Genomic DNA, 13,170 nt, shown 5'->3' on the forward strand with positions numbered 1-13,170 from the left:
GCTGGGATCCCAAACAGAATGGGGCTCTGATCTGAAACCAGAGGGTGCTCACATGTGTTGAAGAAATGTGGCCCTGGAAATTTACACAGGAGCTGCATCATTTTGGCTAAAATCTTGCCTTTTAAGTGTGTTTAAATCTGCCTGTACACTAACTGCTGGGGGTTATAGACAAGCCTAGGGTGCATTGCTTTACTATCCAGGATCAATTAGTAAATCTAGAGTTAGTTTGACTAACTGCAAAGCACTTTATTTCTGTATTAAAATGAAGATGGCCTTGTATACTCTCAATTTGTATGAGCTTTCTTCTATTAAACACAGCTGGTGTCTTGTTTAACACGTTACAAGCTCGAAAACGCTTCAGGGCCGGAGAAGGCCCCATGCAGCAGGCTGGGTTTACCCAAGGCCGCACAGGAGTTTCACGGGCTCCCTTGCTCTGGAGGAGGCTCACGCTCCCTCGCTGGGTCAGAGGGAGGGCATGCCGCAAGAACAGCCTGTTTCCAGCTGCTCATTGTCGCCTGTGTCCCGCTCCATGCCCTGCTCCCTGTGCTGCTCCCTAGCAGGAGCCTCAAGGAAGGCTTGGATCCCTCAGGATGTCCTCCCGTGTTATATTAGCTGAGGGTTGGCAGTGAAGCAGCCTGGGGCTGCAGTCTCTAAAGGCAGAGCTCTTTGCTGTTCTCTCTACTCAGAGGCTATTGGCCTGTGTTTCCCTGCAGAGCTTGACTGAAATGGCAGTTAATTTTTCCACTTCCTTTCTTGCTGAACAACGGTCCCCTCTTTAATTTCCACTTTGAGTTTTAACGTTGAGGTTAGTGTGTGTTCAGAAAGACAACACACAAGAGCAAGTTGTATTTAATGTGGCAGAGCTGCCAAAATAGGGAGACGACTGTTGTCTACCTGAGCAAACCCTCTGGCCCAGCGGGGTCTGAAGCTTCCGCAGCCTCCCGCCTGACCCCTGCCTGCTGCACTCGCTAGATGGGCTTATGGTTTCTCAGGTAAAACAGGAGGAGCAACAGGCACCACTGCCTTTCATGAGTTATTTTGCAGCACTATTAGAAGTACGAACCACGGAGGCTATGCACAGATCCAGCATTCCCGGGCCACACTGCCCATAGCTCAAGGCAAGAGTCAGGGCATGAGCAGGCAGCAGACCCTGAAGGGTTTCAGAGCAGAGGGACACCACACACCCAGTTCCTTGTTCTTGTTTTGAAGTGCTTAACTTCAGTGCTTAAGGCCTTCATTTCTTTACTGTGCTAATGCTAAACTCCAGTGCTCCAGTTACTCCCCCTCTGGTATTTCCTTTACTTTTTCTACACTCCTCTACCTGTACAGAGCTGCCCCTTACCGAGACGCAGCAATAGTGTAATGCAGAGAAACATTTATATTTTATCACTTGCCTTTTCTCCTGTTTTCAGATTTGGCGAAATTGATAAATTCATTTTTGTGCTTTTTTTTTTTTCTCCCCCCCAGCTGTATGTGATGTTTCCTGTTAGAGAAACTGCTACAAGTCTACATATGGGGAAAAAAAAGTAATAAAATTTACAGGTTTCTATTTTGTAGCCATTCTTGTGTTTAACAACACCTAAACATACTTTAGATAAAATCATTTCTCAAAAAAAATTTCATTAACGGAGTTGACGTCACTGCTGTTCTGAAAACACCTTATCAGGCACAAAGATATTGATCATACTGTCACATACAGATGACTCTTGTCAATATGTTGGTTGAGGTTCCTCAGCATTGCATCCCTGATATTGTGGTTACAGGACTACCTGCAAAATTTTAAAATGACTCAAACTCAAAAGGAAATAAAAAGAAAAAATTCTCTTGCTTTATTTAAGTTATACATAAATACCAAGAAGTGTAATACTGAAATTTGTGTTTCTGCCCTGCAGGGAATAATCACAGTGTTGCAGAGCCACACGCAGCAGTGGATTCACTGCAGAACAGGTTAGAGATCAGCCCTGCAAACTGGGCACACAATCAGTGAGCTTTGAGGTAGCTCAAAGAGGCAGCTTGGTGAACAGTAGTCACTATGCATGGACCAAGCTTTTATTATAACCTATTAAGTAGCAAACCAGTCACATATTTAAAATACACAAGCTATTTTTAAAGGCTTTAGGGAAGCTAGCCTGGGTTTACCACACTGTCCAAATACAAGTTGCGACAGAAACCTAAGAGCAATGAAGCTGTTTCTCACTGCACAGCCGTGGAGATGCTCTAACCTCCAACTTGCCCTGAAATAACTTTGTCAGATGAGAAAACAATCCTGGTTACATAAATACATACACATTCCAGTATCTGTTCTTAGTAGCCAATATTCCCTGGAAAATTAGCTTTGCTCTCAGTACTTTTCATCTCTGATCAGATCTTTATTTCTTCAGTTTCTTCCTCTAGTTTTCGAATGGGCAAAAGTGGAATAAGTGTTAACACCCACTTGCTCCAAGCCTCCCCACAATTACATGATAATTAGATATAATTCTATAATATATAATTTCATTTAGACGGAGTATTTCAATGTCCATAGGAGACTAGGTAGTACCCACCTATTAATGGTTGAATGAGTGCCATTCAATTGCCATTGCAATGCCATTCATTGGGCATTAATTGCCTGAAGCAACTCTTTGGCTGAAAAATGTTGTTCCATCTAGAAGGCTTTCCAAGTATGACAACACATCCCTTCTTATTAGTTTTGCACTCTGGATACTGGGGGTAGAGTTAAAGCCATAGCCTCCTAAAACTGCAGACACTCCAAATGCACAGACTCCTTGTGATAAAGTCAATGGCAAAACTATTCAGAGACTGTTGCAACCAACATTTGTTCTGGCATATTACATCGTCCCACCAACATGCTTCTGACAGCAGACTCACGTAGTCCATATTACAGCAGCAAATTATGGTATGTTTTTCAGTTTCACAGAGCTTTATGCTTATCAGTTATTTATGACATGATCCTTTAGTTCTCAGTGTCAAAGTCAACAGTAAATCCTTGTCTCACGTTTGTTCTTGACTCTTGAGCTGCCCCCATTCATGGGATTTGCTCATCTGCTGTGCTGGATAGAGCAGTCACAACAGATTTGTCATCTTCTATTGCGGTTCATTGCAAAAAAGATCAAATGATTCATACAATGTAGAAACAGCCTTAAAAAAAAGGAAAAAAAAACAAGAAAAACTTCAGTCAAAATAACTTTTACCAGTTTGGTTACATAGCAGATGCAAAATACTCATTTATTTTGGTGCTTTACTATTTTTATTCCAATGTTATTTGCAATCGTTTATGCCTGTTAGCAATGGAAGTTGGACCTACCCTTATTAGAGTTAAATTAGGCCTTCTTTCCCTCTACTTTTTCATCTTATTAGAAAGACAAGAGTGTGAAGTCTGCTACCTGTTCTCCCTGGCTGCTGCCTGCTGGAGCAGACCCTTGAGTGAACTCAGCTGAAGATGACGGGCATACAAACATGTAGAAAGCCACATTATTGCCACTGTTGTGTTCTCCTTTACCCTTTTCATCCACTATCTATACTGACTTTCCCCCCCTTTTGCTGCCATCCTTTCCATCGTATCGTGTCCCTTCCCTATTGACAGAATCCAATAGTCTCCTAGTACATAAATATATATAAATATAATTCGTTCCTATTTAATGTGTTGCCTCTTGTGATAAAATATTTCTTTCTACTTCAAAGCTTTTAATCAAGTAGTAGGATGCCCTCCTAGGAACAACAGCTTGTGGAGTGCTTTCTGTTCAGCTTGTGCTCCCCAGGCCCTCATTTTGGGTCTATTTCTCACAGTAAGAGTCACTTCCCAGCTGCTTACCCATTCGGCAGAATTACACGATGGGTTTTCTTCAGCTGCTTCACTGATGAATCCACATCTTCCATGAAGCTCGGCTGCCTGAAGCACGTGCTCCTCCTGATGTCTTTCTTCTGGCATAGGAAGCCGGGCAGAGCCTTAGCCAAAACCGAGATATGGTCACTGCTTGTGTATTGTCCAGTGTGAGAGCCCTACTGGTACTTTACCAGAGCAAATGGCACATGTGAGGAAGAGCGCGGAGCTCTTGTGTGGCTACAGCCCTGCTGACAGGGCTAGGGTGCTGTTGAGCTGGCAGATGACATCACCTATTTCCATGTTCCCAAACTCTACTTCAGCAAAGGAGAGTTGGTCAACAGCCACAACAAGTGGTCTAGAGAGCTGGTCAGCTCAGTGTGCAGAAGACACTACAACTGGTCCGTTTGTAGCCCTCAAGGTCCATGCCTCACCAACACTATTGACCAAAACAGGAGCTTAGGCACTTCACTTGTGAAAATCCCAGGGGGGTTTGTTTTGGTTTGCTTTTAAACCTGCAAACTGAATTATATCTCAGGTCTCACATATCCCTTCCATATCCCTGGCAGCTCCCAAGCTGAATAAGTTTCATGCTGTAACCCTAATATTGTGTCAATGGGCTGGCTCACCACCTGTACATGACCCACATTACAATTCTCCCATTCCTTCGCACCACACCTTTTTTTCTGGTGACAACTTATGCCCTTCATTTCAGGACTTTACAACAAAAATTAACTATCAGTTAAAAAGTGTTTACAACTTAACTACAATTAGCAACCAAGTCTTGAAAGCCAGTTCCTCCAAGGGTCATGTTAGCAGGTAATGCTGATAACACAAAGCTACATTCTGGTTCCTCACTTGTTTGATATATTAAGAAATGTGCAGAATGAGTAAGTCTTTGATACTTTAGTCTGGCCTAGATCTTTAGTCTTTGAAGTGATCTGTCTTAAAGGAAGACAAATAGTTCAAGCAAGTGGCTGAAAGTGTGATCACATTGACTTTGCAATCACTGCTCTCCAATGGCTCAACTCTAGGTCCCCCAGCAGAGAGCAGGGGAACAAAAATTGATCTTGAAATTCCTCTTGGTGATGCCTTCTAAGTGCGTCTGTTCATCCACCCCAGACAGATACTTAACGTTGAGAGCCTGTGTAAATGCAAATACTGCCACTCACCAGGAAGTTTTGACTCCTGTTTCTTCTTGCAGCAAAGATACAAACCTCCCACTGCCACTAAGAAGGGAATAATGGCCAAAATTGCCATCTCTCTCTTTTCCAGTGAGTCAGCTTCTGCAACTGTAATTTACAAGTAGAGGAATGTGTTATTGAAAAAGACAATAGAAGCACATCATCATAACAGAAAAAGAAAAGCAACTTGAGGAGTCAGTCCATCCACCTACCCAAGTTATCTATGCATGGCTGTCTATATGTTAGCTATTCCTTCTGACTCTTGTGTCTCCTTTTGGACTACTACTTGTCAACAGTGTAAAGAAGTCTGGACTTTGCTGGACTTTTTTATTCATCCACTGGACTTGGTGGATGAATAGAGCAGTTATTCCCATGACTTGACTTGCTGATATATCAAAGGGATATTTGCTAAAGAGTTGGTCACCTTGTCTTTCTCTATAGCTGAGAGAGACAGAAAAGGAGAGGGAGATCATCAAGAAGTGAGACACGGATCTTGAGAGCTGTGTAAAGCAAGGTCAATGTTCCTCTACGTATGACACATCCTGTCTTTAAAATTAGTGAAACATACGTCACTTCAGTGCCTAAAAATAACTGTGTTTGAAAACTCATCATAGTAATGCTCTCCAAGGCTGAATTCTGAATTCTGAACCTCGTTTTTCTCCCAGGTAGCAAAATGAGTCTGTCATAAACAGAGGAGCCATGTGGTTGCTCCAGCCCTCCTTACCACAGAGCAGACTCCCTCCTTGTCTCCCCTCCAGCCTAGAGAATCTCTTCTAGGGAAGAGGAGAGGTTGGGTCTCACTCCTCCTGAAATCTACAGCATTGAGGAAAGGCCACGGGAGAGGGAGGAAACAACCCAACATATACATTATGGTGACGAGCTAGATGGCATGCACCCTATTGCTAACTTACCTTTATTTTCAACAGTGAGCATTGTTCCATTTCCATATAGTTTTTCACAGAAAGGTATTTCAATAATTATCTCACAGTAATAAAATCCAGTGCTATTTACATTAGCCGCTTCTATCAGTAGCACATCCTTGTTTTCATGGCAGACACTGGAGGTGTAGATAAGTTCCGAGGTTAACGTTTTTGTGATGTTCTCTTCATTGACAAGATACCAGCTTACTCTATACCTCTCAATTGAACTTGTCTTTTCCCAAGTACATGCAATTTCAGTGGAGTCTCCAATTGATAAGTGCACTTTCGTCGGTGTCTGGACCACTCCTAAATTATTTGGACCTGCAGCTAGTGGAAAAATACAGGTAGCCTTCAAGTGAAAACAGCAGGGAGACAACATGACTGCTACCCACCTCTCTGCCAAGCAACAGCAATTAGCTCGTAGCACAAGAAAACTTTTAATCTGTCCTGTTAAAGCTCTTCACCGAGATAGTCTGCAACACATTAATGTTTTCTGAGTAGTTGTTAATATACTTATTTTAAATAAAAAACTTTTATAGTAGAGTTTGAATATACTCTGATTTAAGTACTTGGATTTCATCTGTCTGATAAAGAATTGTTTGGAGTGAGTCACTGATGATTTATCGGAGTGAAAGAAAAAAGCAGTATAATTTTTGTCACCATATGAGAGTCCTTGCTTCTAATGAGTGACAGAGGAACAAGATTTTGGGGGTGAGCTTCTTCAGTGTTTTGTCTAAACTTATTTCTAAGTTGGTGCTAAAGGACTGGTTTCTGGTGTGTCGAAATGATTTAGTTAGTTTTCCTGAACTCCACTGGTTTAGTTCGAGTGCAGTTTTCTCCTGAGGGCCAAGCTGATTCACCAGGTCTGTTGTCTGGCTTTCATCTCAGGCTGACTCAGTACCCGACAATATCAGAGGAAATCAAACTTTTTGCTCTTTCCTGTTCTGAATCTTCTCATCATTTACTGTTCATGTGCAAGATGATCTACAGGAGATAATGTGAATACTGTATATTTTCTTCAGATGTGAAATCACTTTGTGTAGAGGCCAGATAACCTTTTTTGTGTGTTTTTGTTGTTCTGATGATGGTGACAATGGTCACAGAAGAGCTAATCCTAGGAACTCTACAACCTGCCTGCCGAGGCTGTTTCCTACACAGCATTAAAGACGCACACAGAAGGGGTGAGATTGGACAGGACCTCTGGAGACCACCTAGTCCCTGCCCAAGCAGGGTCACCTGGAGCGCCTGGCACAGGGTTGAGTCCTGCAACTTCTGCGTTTCTCCAGAGAAGGAGACTCCACAACCTGTGCTATCAAAATGTGGAACTGTTAACAATGAGCAAAAACTCCAGGATTTTCTTGAAATTTTATCTGCAACTTAGACTCATTTTAAACCAACATATGAGGGATGTGATCACTGGGCTAAACATTTCTGGTCGCATGAATGGTGTAGGTTTTATCAGAAATATGCAAAACTTTTTTTTTCTTTTTTTTTCCCCTTTGAAACAGTGACACTTCACCATGTCTAAAGGAGCTAGACATCCAGGACAGTCCCCTCCACAGTTTAGTGCCAAGTTAGTAAATACTCCAAGTGAATAAATATTTGTTCTACCCAGCCTGACTGTTCACAGCTCTACTATGTGGAAGAATCTAGACCTGTCTTAGAGGAATCACTTGCAAAGCTCTCATGGGTAGGGGCAGGATGAACAGCAGCAGCAGCAGAGATTTATGAAATTTTGAAGTTCTATCATGCGCTAGAGGTTCACATTTAAAAGTTTTTTCACTTATGCGGTCTCATTCTAGTTATTGTAAATTTGTACATAGCATCATAGAGCTAACTTTGCATTTACATGTAGGCTAAAACAAGGTATCTGCCTAAATTAAAGGCAGAGAACACTAAGGACAAAGTAGAGGAGTGAAAAACAGCAGAAAAATAGGGAGAGAGAATAGATATAGTATATGGACAACAACTCACAACCTGATCAGGTGTGCAAACACTGATCACTAGCTTCAGTTTTTACGTTGATTTTGTCATGTAAAATACTTCTGGGTTACAGGGCTGAGCTGTTTTGTCTTGCTTCTTTACTGCTCTTCAAATAAAGAGGACCAAGATGTAAAGAGATTTTGTCCTTATTTTCTGCATCTCTTTCATTCCTTATTTACAGATTCACAGAATTCACAGATTCACAGAATATTTAAGGTTGGAAGGGACCTCTACAGATCATCTAGTCCAACCTTCCTGCTCAAGCAGGCACACCTACCGCATGTGGCACAGGGTGGCATCCAGGCGGGTTTTGAAGACCTCCAGAGTAGGAGACTCCACCACCTCCCTGGGCAGCCTGTTCCACTGCTCTGTCACCCTAACAGTAAAGAAGTTGCTCCTCACCTGGAGACGGAACTTCTTGTGHTTCAGCTTGTGGCCATTACCCCTCGTCCTRTCGCTGGCCACCAGTGAGAACAGCYTGTCCCCTTCCTCCCTGCATTCTCCCTTCCTGAACTTATACATATTAATCATATCCCCTCTGAGCCGTCTCTTCTCCAGAGAAAACAGGCCCAGCTCACTCAGCCTCTCTTCATACGAGAGATGTTCCATTCCCTTAATCATCCTGGTTGCCCTTCTCTGGACCCTCTCCAGAAGCTCCACGTCCTTAGGATCCCTATCTGCTTTTTGGTATTTTCAGAACAATTTGTGTTAAAGAAACATAAAACCTCATCTGTTTTGTGCTTCATGATCTAGAAGAAAGATCTACAGGCTGTAGAAGAAAGTCTCTACAACATTTGAAAACTTTTATTCAACACAGTTGCAACAAATATTTGTGTTTGAAGGTCTAGCAAAGTGGCACTTTGATTAACTTAACATCATTTTGTGTTTCTAAATAAGCTTTGTTCCTCCACACTTTTTTTTTTTTCTACAGCAAACCCTTTGTAAAATAACTTCTGCTTGACCACATGGCCCACCGGATTTCCCCACACACTTGAATTTTGATCTTTACACTGTGAAAATAGCTCATGTGCTCCCAGACACACACATGCAACTCTATTGAGGCAGATATATTGTGAGAACTCATTCTACCGGTATTAAATCCATTCCATCCCTCTTCTTTTTTTTTCAATTCGTCCTGAGAATAACCGGCAACAGAACTATAAAAACAAACACACAAAGAAACCAAACCCAAAGCAAACAGAACTCACCCAAGGGCTTAAGTAAGGAGCCAAGCCACATTATCCAAGTAATCCGCAGGGCACTTGTGACCATGGCTCGGGATGGTCAGCACCTGCACGCGGGGGTCTCTGTGGAAGATGTCCGAGACAACAAGTGAAAACGTTTGTCAGATCTGCTGCTTCACTTCCCCTTCTGTCTTGTGGTGATGATGACTGCAAACCTAAACGCAGCCTCAGTTTTTCCCCACGCTCTTTGAGATTACAGTCATCGATACCTCTGTTTCAGAGTTCTGCTTTAAACTTCAGCTTTATCTAGCTGGTTATCTTCCAACACTAACAAATGAGCCTCTTTTAGTCTTCTGATAGGGTTATGCTTTTGATTCTGACTGGGCTTTTCAACACTTGGCAGCTCTCTCAGCTCCAAGTTTACACGCACTTGTTCAGTCCTTCACCTAAATGCATTTTATGAAAATGAGACTTCTTCAGCTCCTCTGGTTCCATGCTCATCTGTAAAGCAACCCTCTTCTATCCAAGTTACCCTTTTGGCCAGATCCAAGAAGATGATGTTGTAGATAGGTTATGTTGATGCCAAGTATTAGTCCTTTCCTTATTACACATTTCATGATCATCTTGCTGAAATCTTGCCTAAAGTTCTTTCTTGTTGTGAAAAATATGTATATAAAGGCAGCACAGCTCCCCTATTAGCCACAGCATGTTTGAGAAGAGTTATAAACTCAGGTTAAATCAAATGTTTGATGTTAAATTCAAATATTCTGAAGTTACAATATCAAGTAATGAATAAGGGGCATCTTGATGAAGCTCCTTTGACTCCAGTTATTAAAAAAATGATTTCTACAGACAACTGTACAGATAACTGATAACTGTGCAATGTTCTCCAGCAGGAGAGGAAAAAAGAAGGCACCACAAGAAAACTCCACAGCACAAATGGAGCGACAGAACAGATTTGGCAATCGTGGATACCACAGTTAAATATCAAGCATTTTTACAGGGCAAGTAATTTTGTTACCTGATCTAGTGTTTAAAGTGATCTGAAAAAAATTAATTTCAAAACAGCAGCTCATGCATAATTCTTGCATAATAGACAAAAAAGTCTATTTTTGCATTAATATATTTGCCAATGGGACTTTCAAAATAAATATTAGCATGAAAGAGTAACTGCTTTCTCCAGCTTTAAAGTAGATTTGCATCTTTTTTAACATATCACATTCCATAAAACACAGTTATGAGCAAACTTTTCCGAGACAGCGAGAAAAGTTCCCTTGTGAGTGTAAATAACCAACGCCTGCATGTCTCCAAGGTTGATGTAATTTGAGATCTTTGAAACAGAACAGGGAAGAAAAAGGTTTGCTGAGATGGAGCGAAACCCTTCAGTGTTTGGAAGTACCCCTCAAAACTGAACGATGCAATGAATGAGGAAATGGAAAGTTCAGCTTCCCCAGCCAAACAAATGGATCTTTTGCCAAACCCAGAAGAGAAATATTTTGGAAGTTCTGCAAGCAGCAGCTGTGGATAAAGCAAGCTGCTTGCAGGAGAGTCTGAACTCCTGACTCGCCACAGCAGTTTCATCCTGGCTGCTCTTCACATCCTTCCTCAGCACCCACGTGCTCTGCTGTCTCCTCCTCGCCCTTCTGCTCTGTGACTGTTATTCTCCTTAACTCCAACCAAATCCAAAACCAAGTACATTTACCATAACACAAGCAGGCTTCTCGCACGCATGACTGTATTTTCACTCCCATCTTCCTTTCCTCGGGTGTCCTGCCTGAAGGACAGTTTGAAATAAGTGCTTAAGAATGGTATCTGTGAGGTCCTGACATGCTACTGCAATATTTCTCCTATCTTGGTACATACAAGGGAAGAAAAAGGATAATTACTAAAGAGTAATTATTTCACAGATATTTGAATGCCTGCAGGCTTCCATTTGCTTGGGCTGAGGTTTCCTAGAAAAAAAAGTGCAATGACCTCACCTGCTAGCAGCACTGACATCCTTTTAGCAGAGCACCTTCCTGGATGCCGCTGGTGCAATATTAGATTTGACTCTGGCAAATCATTCCCCAACGACAAATTGCACTGAAATAACTCTATATTAAGCATGTTCTAAAGCAAAAAGTAATTGAAGTAAAAAGAAACAAAACCAAAATAAACAAAACCCCCCACTCAAGCAGAAAAAACAGCTGGGAATGAGGCATCCCTGATTATAATGTCCTGCAGACTTGCAAAATTCACCCTAAGAAGGCAAACAGAAACGTATCAGCCTGACATCTGCAAAGGCAGCACCCGGAGCTCGCTCTTCTCGAGCAGGATTGCTCATGGAATTTGCCCCCTGGAGATCCAGAGTCACTCCTCATAATCCAGCAACATGGATATCTGTTACCCTCAGACGGGTATTAGCGAGTACCACTTTGGTCACAAAGATGCAAAGCGAAACCACGCTACCATGTAACCTACTCAGTTATATCCCTAATACACAGGATGGGGTATCCGAGCAGGGAAGAAGAGGTTTAAGCGAGGAACATGACTCAGCTGAACACGCTCCATTTTTCAAGCACACACACGGAATAAAAATAGCTTTCCCTGTGCTTTACTGCAGCAATCCCAGTTACAGGGCTATCCGCCTCCCCTGTGAGCTTAATGTTGCAGGAAAATGGGTTTCGCTGCACCAGGGCAGGGTAGATGGATGTAACACGACTTACTTACTGCCATGGATAAAAAATAACTATGGCAACACATGAAATTCTCTTTCTTCACCAGGAGCTGAAATGGCAGTTTCTGTGGAGGTTTAAACAAGAGGCACCAGTTAGTTAGTGTGCACAGGGTGCCTACGTGGAAAAAAAATGACTACAGCAGCTCTCCCAGCAAAGAGATTTCACAATCAATATTTTGGAGAGGCCTTTTTCATCCTTTTTATTTCTTCTTGAATAGTGTCTCCACATGGTAGGAATTATTGCTGAGCAGCTGAATAAAATGTCAGTTTTACATGAACCTAGATCTGGACTTGTTAAATGATTCAGCACTTATTTTTCTCCTTTAAAACCATGTATTTCAGTTTTAATATAACATTGAAATACAAGAAATACAGCGTTTTTGCAGTATTGCACCAAGCACAATTCACCATTCCCAGTGCAGTAGAAGTGACAGGGCTGATCTGTGTGATTTTTTTATGGGAATAATTAAATAACAGCATTGCAGAATGGTTGAGATGGGGAGCGATCTGTGGAGATCAGCCAGTCCAACCCCTCTGCTTCAAGCACGGTGCCCAGGGTTGGGTTCAGGCGGCTGCTGAGCGTCTCCAAAGCAGAAATGTCAGTGACATGTGAGCAGAATCAGATCCTGCAGCTCCGCATTGATTAGAGCTGAGCAGGTAAAAGGAAAAGTGCAACTTTTTACTCTTAGGAAAACTAGTGACTGCCCAGCTTCCTTCAGCTGCCGCTCAATTAGATCGGCTTAGAATTGGCACTTGTTACGAGTTTAACCCCACAACTTGCACCTATAATGAGTTTAACCCCAAACACTGTCCTTCATTACTTAACTTCTACGTTAAGAAAATATTTCCTGCATGTTCCCTGAGCATGACAGGTATGAGAATGTGTGGTTATCAGCTTGGAGCACCGTGATGAGTGAGTTGCTGCCCATGTGGCAATAAACCTTCTTCCATCTACAGCCTGGAGCCAGCTCACCCAGAAGGAAAGACTATGAAGGCAAAGCAGAGCCAACCAGTTCTGAAGCCTGAAAGAGAAATGGTTTAAATGAACTTTACAATGCAGAAAAATAGAGGCATGAGTGGCAGCAAAGCAGAAACTCTTCTGCAGTTGCCCAGACCACAAACAGGCCGACAAGGCACCCCTCCCTCCACGCAGAAAGGGATGGCATTTGGCAAATCACTGCTCTGTGATTTGGAAGTCATTTCCTCTAACAATAAAAAGACCTTGAGAAAAGACTCTTCAGATTGCCATCATTAAAAAGGCAATTCAAGGCTAGAGGACTAATCTGACTTTCTAAGTGCTCCACGATGAAACATCATAGAAGCAGTCAGTTGAAAACCATCCACAGCAAACAAGAAAGCTCCA

At 42.2% G+C, this 13,170-nt stretch overlaps 1 long non-coding RNA gene across 1 annotated transcript; it reads right to left on the reverse strand.

The window, feature by feature from the left end:
- Positions 1–2,782: 2,782 nt before the first annotated feature.
- LOC112943102 lies at positions 2,783–4,007 on the reverse strand. The gene is made up of 2 exons (XR_003248527.1): positions 3,812–4,007; positions 2,783–3,138 (listed from the first exon to the last, which is right to left on the reverse strand). It is a non-coding gene; the product is annotated as an uncharacterized LOC112943102 (long non-coding RNA).
- Between the last annotated feature and the right edge of the window lie 9,163 nt (positions 4,008–13,170).

The sequence above is a fragment of the Nothoprocta perdicaria genome, unplaced genomic scaffold, assembly GCF_003342845.1.
Source record: "Nothoprocta perdicaria isolate Ctin4 unplaced genomic scaffold, notPer1 scaffold_14, whole genome shotgun sequence".
Taxonomy (NCBI): Eukaryota; Metazoa; Chordata; class Aves; order Tinamiformes; family Tinamidae; genus Nothoprocta; species Nothoprocta perdicaria.